We start from the raw sequence: 16,752 nt of genomic DNA on the forward strand, positions 1-16,752 counted from the left end.
GCATGGATAGACATGGAATTCATGAACTATGTTGATAATGAGGATGATTAATTGATTCTAAGAAAGGAACTTTCTCAACAATATTGACTCTCTAAGAGAAGTGCACCAAAACAAATCAACCTATTCATGTGGATTTTAGAATTTTCTGTCTGTGGATCACACACAGTTTTAATTATTTTATGGTAATAAAATATACATAACACAGAACTTACTATTTTAACCTTTTTAAAGTGTACCATCAAGTGATACTAAGCACACTGAAAATACTGTGCAACTATCACCATCATCTAATGTCAGATTTTTTTCATCACCTCAAAAGGAAACCCCACACTCAGTAAATGGTCATTGTCCTTTGTCTTTTCCTGTCATCCCCTAGAAACTTCTAATCTGCTTTCTGACTCTATAAATTTGCCTCTTCTGGTTTTTATATAAATGGATTTATAGAATATGTGACCTTCTGTTTCTGGCTTCTGTCACTTAGCATCATGATTCAGAATGTCATTTCTTATTCCTAAATAATTTTCAACTGAACTGATGTGCTGTGTTTTATTTAACCATTCACTAATTCATACACATTGGATTGTTTCCACCTTTTGGCAATTGTGAATAGTACTGTTATCAACAGTTATAAAAAAGTTTTCTTTGAATACTCTATGTTCAGTTCTTTTGAGTATATACCTAGGAGTGCAATTGGTGGATGAGATGGTAATTCTGTGCTTAATAGATTTAATTTTTGTGCCCTTAGAAATTGCAAAGGAGAAATTTTTTAAGTTAGCTGTGAATTTACCATGCAACCCAGCAATTCTACTCTTCAGAATCTACCATGAAAAATAAAACCATGTGTCCATAAAAGACTTACACATAAATAATCATAACAGCATTATTCATAATAGCCCAATATTATAAACAACCTAAATTTCCAGCAACTTAAAAATAAACTGTATTCTATATAACACTGGAAGATTATTACTCATAAATGAAAAGAAATAAACTACTAATCACACTGCAACATACTAGCTTTAAAATATTAAGTTAAATTACTAAGGCCCTAAGGCCAGACACAAAAGACCACATAATGTATAATTCCATCATTATGAAATGTCCAGAATAGGCAAATCTATAGAAACAGGAAGTAAATATATGGTTGCCTGAGACTAGGAGTGGAAGTAGATAACTGTAAATGGACATAAGGACTCCTACTGGGATGATGAAAATGTCTCCAAAGTACATTATGATGTTGATTTCACAACTCAGGAAATTTACTAAAAAAACTGAACTATATACTTGATCTGGGTGAATTCTGTAATCTAAATTATGCCTTGATAAAGTTATAAAAATAATCACATAGGGAAAAAATGCAAGGGAAAAAAATGCCTTTTTCTTCATGTTTTCCACAACTATTATGGGTCCATAAATTCATCATTATACTTAAGGACAACAAACATTCCTAACTGGTGTCCTTATCATCTGTAGAATTGTTTTCTAGCTGGGCATGGCAGCACTTAACTATAATCCCAGGTTTTGTGAAGTGACGGCAAGAGGATTGTGAGCTCAAGGCCAGCCTGTGTTATGTAATAAGACCCTCAAATAGTATGTACTCATGTATGAAAGTGGAAAAATGAAACATGTTGAAGAATGAAGGAGGGGAGGATAAAGGAGAATCATGGAGGTGGTGAATTCAACTATCATATATTGTAAGAACTTTGGTAACTGTCACAATGTATCCCCAGTACAACAATAATATAGTAAAAAAGAAAAGAAAGAAAGAACAAAGCCCAGAATCTTTCTCCATTCAAGTTTAGCTAAACCAATCATTGAAGTCATTACCATATCAAAGAATAAGACATACTCAGAGGTAACCAAAAGATCCTTGCTGCCCTTGACCTAAATATTCAAGATCCACCTATCATTGTTTTTACAATTCAGTAACAAACTGTATGGATATAGCTTAACATGACTGCAGCCACCTTGAGTTCTAACCAACATTGATTGCCCCAGAGTAATTTTAGTTGGTTTTTCCAGCATCATTTCCCAGGAAAGTATAAATAGATAAAACCCTTGGAGTTGTATGTGGAGCTTTACAATCAAACCTGGCTCCAGGGATGCACCTGACTGTTCTACATTATAAGATAAACCAGGTACATTCCAGGTCTCTCCCATTCAGTCTTGCTATGATACAGGAATAAGGCCTTCACTAAATGCCAGCCCCTCAGTATTGAACTCCACAGCCTGTGGAACTGTGAGTCAAGGATTTCTATTCATTATAAATTGCCAAGAAGTACTAAATGTGCTGATAATATTGACATTGAATCAGATAAAGTAAATGTCAAGAGTAGTTTTATTTATAGTTGAAAATGAATGATCAGATTGCATAGAGACTTAGGATAAATATAATACTTCCTCATCTAAATGTGTTATGAAAAAAGAATGAGTATTTAAGTACAAGGATGAGTGATAAGTGTCTGAGAGAATATTAGTTTTTCATTAAAGATAGAAAATGGAGGCAGAAATAGGTGAAGAGGTTGAGAATATGGGGTATTTTATTTTCCCTCAGGTAAGTTCAAAATAAGATGGTTTTAAGTACATTTTGCATAAGGAGATCTTTCAGGCTTATTTTGGAAGCTTATTTTCCAAACTGTTCTAGAAGCATATTTTAGACATGACTTACAGGTATTTAAGACCTTCTGAATTCTGATATTAACCTGTAAAATGTTAATGTTAACCTGTTGCTTATAGTTATACTGGCATGATAGAAATTACATATCATACTAAACATTTGATTTGGAACTTCTCTTACCTAGTTGAAAAAAATTAATTCCCAGAAAAGATTAAAACCACACGGCTAGGCATGGTGACACATACTACAATCCCCGCTACTCAGGAGGCTGAGACTGGAGGATTGTAAGTTTGAGCCAGACCAGGCAAAGTTAATGAGATCTTACCTCAAAATAAAATTTAGAAAGGGCTGGAGAACTAACTCTTTTGTAGAGCACTTGCCTAGCATGTGCAAGGCCCTGGGTTCAATTCCCAGTACTGCAAAGACAAGCAAAAAAGTATGTAGACATCATCCTATAACCCCAAGTCAAATAAACAGATTCCAGCAAACTGAGAGGTACCTAAAACACTGGAGCTACAGATTTTAGTGCAGTTAATAGAGGGTTAGTGTTATTTTGAAGTTTACGATTATATTCTCTTTAGGACAATAGCCATGTGGAAAAAGTATCTAACGGATAAAAGCAAGCCTAAAGTTTCTGGGTGATTTGTCCTCCTTCACTTCAATCTACCATCCATTTCTTGAATACTTCCTTTTCTTGGCACTGTGCTGGGTGCTGAATATCTTGAGAGGAATATGTCACTCATTGTAATAGAAAAATCTATTTCCTATTTCACTATATAATTGGTAAAAAAATTATCCTAGTGTTGATAATCATATCATGGAAATTCCTGGACTCATACCAAAAAGGGATAAAATAATTTGGTTGATGATTTTGCAAGCTACACTGCCATCTATTTGCTAAAATTCTAAAAGGCATTCAGAACAAACATAAAGGAATTATAGTTCTATGTGATTTGGAGGAACATTCTCTCTTACCATCTTTTCCATCTTTAAAATAGGAAAACAATACTTACTTCCATGTTTGTTGAAATAATACAAAAGCATTTTTTACAAACTGACATGCACATATAAATATTAGTTATTAATTTTTGAAAATCAGGTTCAGAGATGTGGAAAGACTAAGTGTGCCTTACTGTGGTCTATTTTACTGACTCTGTGAAAACACTTCAAAAGTTGACTATTTGACATTTATACATCATGGCTGAGCAAAGACTTTATAAGCAGAGAAAAATGCTTGAATTTCTGATATACGAAAGATGGTTTATTATGTATCCTTGCTCTCCTTGTATGTCAGCAGGTCTAAGAAATGGAGGACATTGGCCTCTTGCTGTCTAGTAGGAAAACAACCAACAGTGGAGTCCGAAGGTTTCCTAAACGTTACTGGGATGTTGTTGACCCTCAGGTCTTGAACTAACTCTATTCTATAAAATAAGCCTCCCAGGACAGAATTCAGAAAAGAAAGGAAAGTGGAAATTTGGTATTTTACAAGTCTGGATTAGGAGTAATATAGTTAAAATTTAATGTTCATCAAAGATACTGGTTAAGGTTCATCCTCAAGTATTAAACACTTTCTCATGAATCTCTAGCAATTATTTTTATTCATAACTTATTAGTTGATTTTTTTCTTATTTCTCTCTTTCAAGTTGGGGACTAATTCAATGATGCAGTCAAATATTCAATTAAATATACAGGGACTGAAATTATGGACTATACTTGCAAGTAGTTTAATATATGTGAAATTATAACTGTGGCCCATATTTCAAATGTTATCAGTCTTAGAAAGTTTGATGATTTTTTGTTTAATGTCATGATATGTATTTAATTCTTACTTGCCCCCCAAAAAATGCTTTCTAGGCTTTTAAAGGCATTCAAAGTCTCCAAGATAAATTTCCTTATAAAGAAAAATGTCTTAAAGTTCTCTAAATCATGGACCTCCAAAAGTGTTTAATAAAAAAGACAAAACATTCACATGATGCAAAGGAAACACAAAGCTGTACCTTGTGTTAGTATTTTATAAGAAAATGGAGTGTATACTCATATTTCAGAATAATCTGAATAGTGAATGAAAACTTTGTATCTGGAAGGCCAATTCTTGTTTTTAAAAGACATCATACACGTAAATCTTGTGTAGAAGATGTATAATGTTGAAACTTCTCTGGTTGAAAGAGAACAGAGACCAAGACAGTGTTTCCCATGCATGAGCACTCCTTCACCTCCAAAACCAGGTGGAAATGTGATGATCTAATTTCAGCAGGGCCCTGGAATGGGCCACTGTAGCTTTGCAGTGTGATGTACAAATCACACTCTACCATTAGCTGAAGTTACTAATTTCTCTAAGACCCTAGTATCTCCATTTAAAAATGGATATAAAAATTAGCCTCACAAAATGGTTAAGCGATTTTAAATAAGTTAATAAAAATCAAGCTAATAAATTTAATATGGTTATAGCCAGGTTCCACTAAGGAAGTATGTCAAGCAAAGCTGTCAGCCATTCTCAATTAATTTCCTCTTCTATATATCCATCAATATCTACACCAGTGAATCTTAAATAGGCAGGCCTGGTCCTCTAGAGGGGCATGTACCTCATTTTCTACCTGATGGGAATTTCTATAATGGATAGTTGTGTGGACAGATATGTTCCAATGGAGTGTACTGAGATGTTCATATGGCTAGTGTGGTTGCCTCACCCCAGGGTTGAAACAGAAAGCAAGATCTAGGATTATCCCAGCTTTCTGGATCAGTTGATTAGGAAAAATAATGGTATTTTGTAGGAAGAAGTTTGAGCAGGGATTGTGGGGAGGTGGGGTGGAAGGGAGAGTTCATTCTACAATGAGAAAGAGAAAAGGATTTGGATTTGGAAATTATGTTGAGCAGGGAAGAAAATTCAAGCAAAATTAGAATTGACCAAAGCATTATTGATTTCCCTCATGCTGAATACTGACTTGGCCTCCAGTAGTGGAGCCAAAGGAACACACAAGTGTAAGGAAATGCCATTCCTGGCAGAAGCTAATGTCTTTCACTTTCAAGATTTGTGTACCATTTGCTCTCATTTTATTGTCCTTTGGCTGTACATTTTCCAGCCTTGGATATTTTTGTCTCTCCTTCTTGAAGGATAGACTCTGCATGGTTATTTTTCAACTTTTATGGTCTCCAAATACAAGTGTCTATTAATTCTTGACAACATTTTATGACATCATTTGATGTTTATCTATTTAGGCAATAAGCCTTTTATATTTCATCTTTGGTAAAGTGATCTTTCCAGAAATTCCCTTCCAGAATGCAAATACTACTATTGGAATGCAAATACTTTTTTAGTAAACATTTTAAAAGCATCCGTGAAATTTAGAGGAAATCAGGCAGTTCCAGAAATTCAGATTTAGGTAAAATAAATACAGACATTTGATTCACAATTCTTATGAAATACAAATAAATTTTTTCTAGTTGTGACATCATGGGGAGATATTTACTTACAAATTACTCAACTTCCTTTTTACTCAAGGGTGTGTTATGTCTGGATCAAGAGGTCGCACTAGACTGAACAAAATAATTGAAAAGTTAAGATTCCAAATCTGTCTCTAATTTATGAGATTCTTGTCTCTAATTTATAAGCTTTATTTCAAAAACTGCAAAATCACTAGAAAAAATACTTTTTATATAAGCAAACTAAATTATCTTCCAAAAGTGATTAATATTTTCCTAATTTTATTAAAAACTCACCAAGCGTCCCTTGAAATATCAAGCTGTTGAACCTATGTTTAAAAAAAAGATCCTACAAGGACATATTTCAAGGCTGAGATAAAGGATAGCTAGTTATTGAATGTAACTTCAATTCTTTGACTTTGCAAAATAAGATTGAAAAGGAGGAACTTATCTACTTCATACTAAAAATATAAAGCTATCATAACTTAAGCAGACATGCTACACAGAAGCCAACTCCCTACTCTTCAGATGACAGAGTAAGTAAATTAGGAGAACGTATATTTGGACCATCTTGGGGGATAGGAAGCCCAATCTGGTCTTTGCTGTACAATTGGAGGGAAATTCAAGGCAAGTTATCATATCGCCCTCAATGTTAGTCTTCCCATTTATAGGTTGGGTAACAAGACCTGCTGGCAAAGAAAAAAGGATAATGTTTGTAAAGTATCTGCCAAAAATTAAGATTCAATAAGTAATATTTGTGACATTATTCTACAGAGTAAATTGAGATGTAAAAAAAAGTTCAAACTAAAGAACTAGTTTGGATAACAAGTGACCCCCCAAAAATCCATGTGCTGAAGGCTATGTCTCCAGCCCATGGCACTACTTGAAGAAAGGTGAACTTCAGGGAGAGAGGGGTGTTAGCCAGGGGAAGTTCAGTTATTGGGAATAGCCCTTGAAGGGGATATTGGGCTCTTGGTAGCTCCTCTTTGCTTCCCAGCTGCCATTACATAAATAGGCTCTTCCCCTAGTGCTTCTGCCATGATACACTGCAGAGCCATAGGCCAAAACAACAATGTCAAGTGACCGTATAGAAACTTCTGAAACCATGACTTAAAATAACCCCTTCCTCCTTTATCTCAGGTTATTTGTTACAGTGAGAAAAATCTGACTAACACAGATGCATTCTCAAAAACAAGTGTTGCTAACACGCTTTATTTAAAAACATATGGTTAGATCCTTGTTTCATGATTGCTATGGAAATAAACTCAAAATTGATTGATTTCAAAGGAAAAGGTAAAGCACTATTAGGAAAACATTTATCTAATATTTGAAGGGGAAACGTATGTGTAAAAGCAATGAAAGAAATCATAAATGAAAAATACAGCTTCTATGTAATAAAAGCTATCATAAACAACAATTTCAAAACAATTACAAAACATTCTTGCAACAAATACAAAATGGAACAAGTTACCACTTATTCTATAATTAATCTGGTAAAATCACTAGGCAAACAAGCACTCAAAAGAAATATATGTAGATATACATTAGCACTGGCACAGAAAACAATTCATAAAATAATATAGAGGTCTGAAAATATATGTAAAAACTATTTATTAATAAAGAAATTTATTAGTAAACCATGAAAAGGACAAAAAGATTCTATTTCATACTTATCTACATGACAAATTGTTGTCTCTGCTTTCACTTACACATTTTGAGGGACTATTTAATCCTGGGAAGAGTTCAGGATTTCTTGTAAACATGCCAAATGGAATTTTTGCAGAATGTGTGGAGAACATTAAAATATTTCATAAACTTTGACCCTTAAAGCATTTAGCCTGAGTACATTGAGACACTGTCTTGTGATTTTGTGCACAGTTGCTCTCCAAAGAATGAAGTCCAAGCCCCAAATCTCAAAAACATAGCCAGTGTTTTCCAGTCTTTTTCACATCAAAGCCAACAGAAAATTAATAACATTTGTACAATACATCAAGGGGCCGGGAATAGGCTGCTTGCATGGGAATGAGACTGCAATCAGTCACATCTCTATGCCTGGACTGCTGAGGACATGGCATGTCTGTCACCAGTTCCTACCATCAGTAGCCTGGGATAAACCGGTTGGGAATTTTCAACCTAAAAACCTAACATTAATTCAAGTATGACAATTTTAGGTTATGGTTTGACACTAAGATTTAAGTCTCAAACTTTGAAAAGATGAATAATAAGAAGTTATTTGGGTTAATAGACACTAAAACAGACAATGCTACAATGGCATCCATTAATATTCAGTTCATAAAGTTATGTGAGAATATGCTCATTATGTTACATAAAATTTTAAAAATCAGAATGTAAAGTTATTCTCATTAAATTTTAAAGAGTTCAATATTTTAAAAATGGATGCTCATTTAATATGCCCTATCAGTCAACAAATATAGTTCAAATACTTTCAAATACACTTCCCAAGATAATTTTCCCAAATATCCTTTTAATATATATCATATTAGGTTAACATAATAGAAAGAATATATTTTTTCAGTTTGTTTGAGCAAGCACATTCCTGAGATTCAAAAAAAGTAATATATATATATATATATAATATAAGCTTTTTATAATGAGAAAAAATAAATGATCCTGGCTAGAGAAATGTGATTGTGAGATGAAAAGAAGCTCTTAACTTCATGATATAATCATTGTCCACACTGTTTTTCTTCCTTTTCAGCCAACGTATAGACCAAATAAAACTGACAGTAGCTAGCAGTCACTTTTATAAAGAACTTCAAAATACTGAAAATGTCAAAATTCATTTTCCTTTTTCCTTGTCCTACATGTAAGAGTTAGTGGAATCATGATTAGGATCTCAGGGCATTAATAACAGTGCTGTTAAACAGCTTCTTGGGTATTAACGTGCCTAGAAATTAATTATACTTGCTTTCTATCAATGAATATTAGGCCACCCTTCCATCCCATTATCTTTAAAATTTAAGTGAAGAGTTTAAATTATTCTAAGAAATACTGTTCTACTAATGAAGAAAACAGTGGAATTATGCAGAGACTGAACTAATTGCCACAATCAATGTTTAGACATTTATTATATCATACTTTAATATTGTAGGTCACTTTTTCCTATGCAAATGTGACATTTACAAGCTACATTTTCAAAACTCATAGATGTTTTTAAAAATAATATTTGCATAGGTTTGGGCAAATGTTCCTATCCTCAATGTGTTAGAAATCAACAGACCCAAAATGTCAATTGGAAAAATCCCACCAGATTCCAAAATTTGGTTAGATAACTTGCCTATTATAGCACCTAGTTTCAAGCACTTTTATTGGCATTCTAGACCAGTGAGTCACAAAACTGAAGCAAAATTCCACAGGCAAGAAGGAAAAAACTGGCAAAAAAAAAAAAAAAAACCCTTTAATGTTGAGCAAAATCAGCACTAACTGTGGTCTTTAACAGAAAATTCATTGCTACAATTAGCTGTCAACAATTTTGCAACACTACCTTTCAAAAGACAAAATTCACCATAATTTATTACTTCTATTTGGTGAAATGATAAACATTTTTTTATCATTTTGCAAAGGTATAAGTTGAAATGTGCTTAGTCTTAATTCTGCTAGTTGTCTCTGTTTTTCTATACTAGCTATATAATGCAAGAAAAAAGTGCAATGTGTTTGTTAACCTATATCATCAACATTAATTCCACTGCCCAACTGTTTAAATCAGTGTGCAAAGAATTATAAGCCTGTAAAATATGTGCAACAATTTACTTACCATAAAATTATACTAGAGTACGAAAGAAAGAATTTGCAAGATAATTTGCTGGAAACATAAAATGTCAAGTTGTAAAGATAATGAAACAGACAAAATTTTTATTACAGTAGACTTATAATATTAGTAAGAAACAGAGTATAAAGCAGGGCTATCAAGATTCATGGCTAAATAAACAGTCTAATGGCCCACTATTTCTCACCCATGTTTTATACTGGAAAGGTATGGACAAATTTTTAAAATTTTTTCTGTCAAGTTTTTTCCTTATCATTTTATTTTTTCAGCACATTAATAGAAGCAAAGACAAAAACCACTTGATCATCTCAATAGATGCAGAAAAAGCCTTCAACAAGATCCAAAACCATTTCATAATAAAAGCTCTAAGAAAACTAGGAATAGAAGGAATGTACCTCAACATTGTAAAGGCTATATATGACAAACCTACAGCCAACATCATGCTTAATGGTGAAAAACTGAAACCATTTCCCCTAAAATCAGGAATGAGACAAGGGTGCCAGCTATCCCCACTCCTATTCAATATAGTACTGGAATTCCTAGCCAGAGCAATTAGGCAAGAAGAAGAAATAAAAGGAATACAAATAGGTAAAGAAACTGTCAACATATCCCTATTTGCAGAAAATATGATCCTATACCTTAAAGACCCAAAAAACTCTACCCCAAAACTCCTAGATACTATAAAAGCTATAGCAAGGTGGCAGGATACAAAATCAACCTAAAAAAATCATTAGTTTTTCTATACACCAACAACGAACAAACTGAGAAGGAATATATGGAAACAATTCCATTTACAATAGCCTTGAAACAAATCAAATGCCTAGGAGTAAACTTAACAAAGGATGTGAATGACCTCTATAAGGAGAACTACAAACCCCTGAAGAAAGAGATCGAGGAAGACTACAGAAGATGGAAAGACTTCCTTGCTCATGAATTGGTAGAATCAACATAGTAAAAATGGCTATACTACCAAAAGAAATCTACATGTTTAATGTAATTCCCATCAAAATGCCAATGACATTCATCACAGAAATTGAAAAATCTACCCTAAAGTTCATTTGGAAACACAAGAGACCGGGAATTGCCAAGGCAATACTCAGCAAAAAGAGCAATGTTGAAGGTATCACAATACCTGACTTCAAACTATATTACAAAGCAATAGCAATAAAAAACAGCATGGTACTGGCACAAAAACAGAAATGAAGACCAGTGGAACAGAATAGAGGACTCGGATATGAATCCATACAACTACACCACCTTATTTTTGACAAAGGTGCCAAAAATATATGATGCAGAAAATACAGCCTCTTCAACAAATGTTGCTGGGAAAAGTGGTTATCCATCTGCAAGAAACTGAAGCTAGATCCATATTTATCACCCTATACTAGTATCAACTCAAAATGGATCAAAGACCTAAATATCAGACCTGAAACTCTGAAGTTACTACAGGAAGAAGCAGGAAACACTCTAGAACTAATAGGCATAGGCAAAGACTTCCTCAGTAAAACACCTGCAGCTCAGCAACTAAGAGAAACAATGGACAAATGGGACTACATAAAATTAAAAAGCTTCAGCACAACAAAAGAAGTGGTCTCTAAACTAAAGAGACCACCCACAGAGTGAGAGAAAATATTTGCCAGCTATACATCAAAGGACTGATAAACAGAATATACAGGGAACTTAAGACACTAAACTCTCCCAAAATCAGTGAACCAATAAAGAAATGGGCAAGTGAACTAAACAGAACTTTCTCAAAAGAAGAAATTCAAATGGCCAAAAACACATGAAAAAATGCTCACCATCTCTAGCCATAATGGAAATGCAAATCAAAACCACACTAAGATTCCACCTCACCCCTGTCAGAATAGCCATCATCAAAAACACCACCAACAACAGGCGTTGGTGAGGATGTGGGGAAAAAGGAACCCTCATACAGTGCTGGTAGGAATGCAAGCTAGTGTAACCACTCTGGAAAAAAATATAGAGGCTTCTTAAAAATCTAAACATAGATCTTCCATATGATCCACCCATCACACTCCTGAGGATACACCCAAAGGAATGCAACACAGGTTACTCCAGAGCCACCTGAACACCCATGTTTATTGCAGTGCTATTCATAATAGCCAAGTTATGGCAACAACCAAGATGCCCTACTACTAAGGAATGGATCAAGAAAATGTAGTATTTATACACAACGGAATTTTACTCAGCCATGCAGAAGAATGAAATCTTATCATTTGCAGGTAAATGGATGGAACTGGAGAACATCATTCTGAGTGAGGTTAGCCAGGCTCAGGAGACCAAAAATTGTATGTTCTCCTTCACATGCGGACTTTAGATCTAGGGCAAATGCAGCAATGTGGTTGGACTTGGGTCACATGACAAGGGGAGAGCACATATGGGAGGTATGGGGATAGGTAGAAAACCCAAAACATGAAAGCGTTTGATGTCCCCACTGCAGAGGAGCTAATACAGTAACCTTAAAGCAACCGAGGTCAACAGGAGACAGAGATCAGGAACCAGTGTAAAGATCAGTTAGAGATGAATCAACTTGGGTTGTAACATATTTGTACATGGAAGCAATGCTAGGAATCTCTCTATATAGCTATCCTTAACTCAACTAGCAAAAACGCTTTGTCTTCCTTATTATGATTATGTCTTCTCTTCAACAAAATTAGAAATAAGGGCAGAACAGGTTCTGCCTGGAAGCAAGGGGGGTTTGGGGGGAGAGGGTAGGGGTGGGGAGTGGGTGCTGGAGGGGGGAGGGGGAGAAATGACCCAAACAATGTATGTACATGTGAATGAATGAATAATAAAAAGAAAAAGAAAAAAGTGTATAGATCTTTCTATGAATGACTTTCAAGAAAAGAGTTAAAGATCATGGAAAAAGGAATGGAATAGGATAAATCTGCAAGGAGGCACAAATACTGTTTGGCCTGAAACTTGTATACAGGCTTCTGGAGAAGAGATATGAAAGCATTTGTGCAACCTGCATACTGTAAAAAGTCATATGATTCCAGCAGATTGCAAAACTTTCCTTAAGTCTTAGTAATCAATGTCCATGGTGTATAGTGGAATTCCTCTTTTAATATAATTCCCCAAAGCACCAGGATTTAAAGTAAGAGGATTCCCCTTTGCTAATTAACATTCAGACAGGGAAAAAAAAAAAAAACCAAAGGAAAAAATCTCTGCTTTCTTATGCACTGTACTGGCTGATTAAAAATTAAAAATTTTTAAACCTTAACAAAAAGAAATTCATTGAATTCTTTTCAATATAAAGAAATTCATTAAGGAGCAATGTACATGGTGTTAAAACTCTGAAATTATAAGTCAGTTGTATGTACTGCAGGAGAGGTGAACATAAATGTTTCTTTATCTTCAACTCTTTTAATTATAGCTATTGTCAAAAGACTAATATATTTATATCTAATCCAAATTCAATCATTTTAAAGTACATACGAATGGGATCTTGGGAGAATGTAGCACATGTGGAAAATCTCAACTCCAGACACTCAGCTCCTAAGATCGATACTTGTGAGTAGAAGCAAAAAGAATCAGGCAAGAGTAAAAAAGAAAGTCACCCACTTGGGCCTAGAACATCAACACAACAGAATGCTTCATTTACTAATCAATAAAACGCAACATTGGGAAATCTAAAAGTAATCAAACTATACCTCCAATCTAGTTAAGTCAACACTTTACATAATTCCTGAGTCATCAGGACCTTTACCATTTAAATGAGATTTGCTATAAGAACTATGTATTAGACATGTCTAACATGTATCTGACATTTTCCTTTTATGTCTCCTTTCTCACCAGTAGAATCCCCTTCCTATCAAATTACCCTGGTTTTTCAGACCCTTCCAGTTGAGAAGGACCCAAACAAAACTAATCCATAATGTTCTAAATTTACTGATTCCTTCCTCTCATAAAAATCCACCTCTTAGGATCCAATCCCTCAAACTCTGGCTTTTTTCCTATCTACTTAATCTAGCAAAAAATTCCATTCTTCGATATTGGCTGCTGATAATGGCCTGACCCTTACCTCTTTTTGTATCACTTGTGCTATTCAACCGTGACATACAGCCTACATAGGTAACTATATGAATCCTGATAAGTTCTGTGAAAGAGAATTTCACAGAGCTGGGAAATAAGAGTTTTGTCCTGCCTGGTCTATGTGAGCCAGGACAAATCATAAGATCTTGAGGGACTTCAATATGTTCATCTAAAACTAAGTACAACTTATTTTACAGAAGGACTATGGAGGACAAAGTAATGAGACATAGAAGTACAAACTTCAGACACCACCAAATACATACAAATACATACATTTGCTATGCAAACACATATATCACTACTGATACCGTCACTCTAGTTAATTTTCATAGCTTCCCAAATAGATAAACCTCTTCAGAAGGAAAATATCACCTTGAGCAACTACTGGACATTTTAGCCAATATTTCCCTACAGGAGTTCTTTTACTTATTTCCTTCTGCTTTAAGTAAGAAGTGATGACCACTTATATGAATCTATGGGAGCCAGTTTATGATGAATTTGACAATCTTGACCAATGAATAAAACAATAATTTACAAAGAAAAAACTCAATAAGATATTGAAGATCAGATGTCTTTCCTAATTATATTTTGATCTTCTCTTTATGTCCATATACATAATACTCTTAAAACAAAATGTAATTTTTAAGATTAAGAAAGCCATAGGAATTGTGAAATTCAAAATAATTTGCATTAAATTTTCATCAAGCATTAATCCCAACAGTCCCAAATAATTTTCTATTGTGTTTATGAAGTTAAATAGTCATGGTTTGTAACTGTTGCTTGGTTTTTCTTCTCAAGATCATTTTCCTTCTTGTTGGCTCATTTTTAATCACAAATCACATTTTAATCTCCATGAATTATAGGTACACTAAGAGGCTTTTTAGAACATAGAAGAAGTAAAGGAGATAAAACTCCTAATAAAATGACTTTCTTAACCAGGGAGGATAAAAATCTAAATCCAAACATTTCCTTTACCTCATTAAAATATTCATAAAATATTCAAGTAATATGCCACACACAGCATAAGCCACCAGGGGGAAAAGTGTCCATGAGTCTGTTATCCAATTTTTAAAATATAATGCCCAAAAGGGAAAGTTAGCCAATAGAGACAGCATGTGTGGGAGCTATCTAAATGTGTTTCAGTATTTGTGGCATGTTTATGTTTTTGAAGGACAGGAGTCAAATTTTTCTTTGAAGTATTTTGTATTTTTATAGTAATTTATTACTATAAAAAAGTTTTTTGTTTTAATTCTCTATTACAATTTAGATAAAGTCACAATTTTTTCTTCATTCACTAAAATAATATCCAAAAAATATTACAGATATACTTTTAACGAATTTGAGTCTAAAATATTATTCTGACTTTTTTGTGTGATTGTGTGTAGTACTGGCGATTGAACACAGGACTTTGGACGTGCTAAGTAAGCAATCTACCACTTGAGTCAGGCCCCAGCCATTTTCATTCTATTTTTGTTTTTGAGATAGTCCTAACTTTTCCAGAACTAGCCTCAAACTCTTGATCTTCCTGTCTCCGTCTCTAGATTAGTTGGGATTACAGGCATGCACCACTATGTCTAGCTTTAAATAATCAACTTTTAAAATCTATTATTTTCTTCATAATAAAAGCAGCTATATCTAGAAATTGCCATATTCAGGAGCCTGGCATTAATATATTTATCCATTTATTATTTTTAACTATGTGTTGCCCCCCAAAAAAGATTTAAATAAGTTGATATTAAATGGAATTGAAGAATTTTCAAGAATTCAAAATCTAATGAGTGACAAATGAAAACAATTAAAATTGGCAATTGAAGGGCATTATGTGAGCATTGCAGAAAGAAAGTAAAAATCTCTGTCAACTTGAAATCACTCACAAAACGTTTGATCAAATAAAGCTAATTTCTTCCTCCCTTTTGAGATATTATGAATTATTAAGCCAGTCACATGTTATGACCAGGATATATCTTGATTTGAGAAAGCAATTAAGAAAGAATCTAATAGTGTCTTTTTAGACTTGAAGGGAAAACATGGACTTTGGTAGAATTCACAGCTGATAAAATAAACCTTTGCAAATAGCGTTGAATGACAGGTCATCACAACCTGAATGACAGTACACTTTTATCATCATGAGATAATGGAGCTATACTAAAGTTTATAAATGGCAGAATGCGCCTCTTCAGAAAAGTTAATGCAACCCTGGGTTATGATCCAAGAATAATATTTATCCCATGCACATACCCCATTGTACTCTGTGATGTGGGAACATGAGTTGGAGCCCTGGATTTGGCTGTGCCATAACTCATATTTTACAGAGACTTGGCAAAAGAATATATTTGAATAAAGAGTCAAAGGTACTAAACTCTTTGAAAATTACACAACATAAGAATTGGTTGGAAAAATGTACTGCATGTTGACTGAAAATGTTAAGTCTCAGATGGGACTTGCTCTTGGCCCCTAATTTCTGAAGAAGGATTAGTTTTAAGCTGTCACTCCAGGAGTAGAACTAGGACCAATACCTACATGCAGTTGTAATGAAAGAAAATGTCTAACAAATAAGAATAAACTGTTAAAAAAAAAGAGGAACAGACTAGAAATATCCAGAATGTACATCAGAAGGAAATTTTTCACTGCTCAACTTCTGACTCCACTATTATTTTAGCTCTAGTTCCTGAGGTTATCTGAATTTGTTTTCTCATCCATGAAATAGATATCCCTACTTGGGATAGAAGTAGCAGGAGCTCAGGAATGCTGAAATAGAGATAGAAATGTTGAAACATGGCTTTTCCTATTCCCAAGTTCTACCATTTTATAATAAAGAAAATATAATATTTATCATCTCATGGTGAGGAATTACTGTTCAACTATGGCATTC

The 16,752-nt window shown here is 33.9% G+C and overlaps 1 protein-coding gene across 1 annotated transcript in view; it reads right to left on the reverse strand.

Moving 5' to 3' along the window:
- C3H8orf34 (chromosome 3 C8orf34 homolog) overlaps positions 1–16,752 on the reverse strand; it is a 408,045-nt gene that overhangs the window by 62,338 nt on the left and 328,955 nt on the right.

Source organism: Castor canadensis, chromosome 3 (genome assembly GCF_047511655.1).
Source record: "Castor canadensis chromosome 3, mCasCan1.hap1v2, whole genome shotgun sequence".
Taxonomy (NCBI): domain Eukaryota; kingdom Metazoa; phylum Chordata; class Mammalia; order Rodentia; family Castoridae; genus Castor; species Castor canadensis.